Here is a 1571-nt window from a genome sequence, read left to right on the forward strand (position 1 = left end):
TGACTTTACTGCACCTACTCCCGACTTCTATGGGAGAAGCATCTCTATCCCTGCCATTGGACCAAACAACTTTGAGCTTAAGCCTCAATTAGTTTCTCTAATGCAACAGAATTACAAGTTCCATGGACTTCCATTGGAAGATCCTCATCAGTTTTTAGCTGAGTTCTTGCAAATCTGTGACACAGTCAAGACTAATGGGGTTGACCCTGAGGTCTACAGACTGATGCTATTCCCTTTTGTTGTAAGAGACAGAGCTAGGACATGGTTGGACTCACAACCTAAAGAAAGCCTGGACTCTTGGGAAAAGCTAGTCAATGCCTTCTTGGCAAAGTTCTTTCCACCTCAAAAATTGAGTAAGCTTAGAGTGGAAGTCCAAACCTTCAGACAGAAGGATGGAGAGTCCCTCTATGAAGCTTGGGAAAGATACAAACAATTAATCAGAAAATGTCCCTCTGACATGCTTTCTGAATGGAGCATCATAGGTATTTTCTATGATGGTCTCTCTGAACTATCCAAGATGTCTTTGGATAGCTCTGCTGGAGGATCTCTTCATTTGAAGAAGACGCCTACAGAAGCTCAAGAGCTCATTGAAATGGTTGCAAATAACCAATTCATGTACACTTCTGAAAGGAATCCTGTGGACAATGGGACTAGTCAGAAGAAAGGAGTTCTTGAGATTGATACTCTGAATGCCATACTGGCTCAGAACAAGATATTGACTCAACAAGTCAATTTAATTTCTTAAAGTCTGTCTGGAATACAAAATGCACCTGGCAGTACTAAGGATGCTTCATCTGAGGAAGAAGCTTATGATCCTGAGAACCCTTCAATGGAAGAGGTGAATTACCTAGGAGAACCCTATGGAAACACCTATAATTCTTCATGGAGAAATCACCCAAATTTCTCATGGAAGAATCAAGAGAGACCTCAACAAGGTTTCAACAACAATGGTGGAAGAAACAGGTTTAGCAATGGCAAGCCTTTTCCATCATCTTCTCAGCATCAGACAGAGAATTCTAAGCAGAACCCCTCTGACTTAGCAACCATGGTCTCTGATCTGATCAAAACCACTCAAAGTTTCATGACTGAAACAAGGTCTTCCATTAGGAATTTGGAAGCACAAGTGGGGCAGCTGAGCAAGAAAGTTACTGAACTCCCTCCTAGTACTCTCCCAAGTAATACAGAAGAAAATCCAAAAGGAGAGTGCAAAGCCATAAACATGGCCGAATCTGGAGAGGAAAGAGAGGAAGTGCACGCCACTGAGGAAGGCCTCAATGGGCGTGCACTGACCTCCAATGCGTTCCCCAATGAGGAACTATGGGAATCTGAGGCTCAAAATGAGACCATAGAGATTCCATTGGACTTACTTCTGCCCTTCATGAGCTCTGATGAGTATTCTTCCTCTGAAGAGGATGAGTATGTCACTGAAGAGCAAGTTGCTAAATACCTTGGAGCAATCATGTAGCTAAATGACAAGTTATTTGGAAATGAGACTTGGGAGGATGAACCTCCTTTGCTCACCAAAGAACTGGATGACTTGTCTAGGCAGAAATTACCTCAAAAGAGACAAG

The 1571-nt window shown here is 42.6% G+C and overlaps 1 non-coding gene across 1 annotated transcript; it reads right to left on the reverse strand.

Moving 5' to 3' along the window:
• Nucleotides 1-355: 355 nt before the first annotated feature.
• Nucleotides 356-463, reverse strand: LOC130953209 (small nucleolar RNA R71). The gene has a single exon (XR_009075381.1). It is a non-coding gene; the product is annotated as a small nucleolar RNA R71 (small nucleolar RNA).
• Between the last annotated feature and the right edge of the window lie 1108 nt (nt 464-1571).

Source organism: Arachis stenosperma, chromosome 9, assembly GCF_014773155.1.
Source record: "Arachis stenosperma cultivar V10309 chromosome 9, arast.V10309.gnm1.PFL2, whole genome shotgun sequence".
NCBI classification, from domain to species: Eukaryota; Viridiplantae; Streptophyta; class Magnoliopsida; order Fabales; family Fabaceae; genus Arachis; species Arachis stenosperma.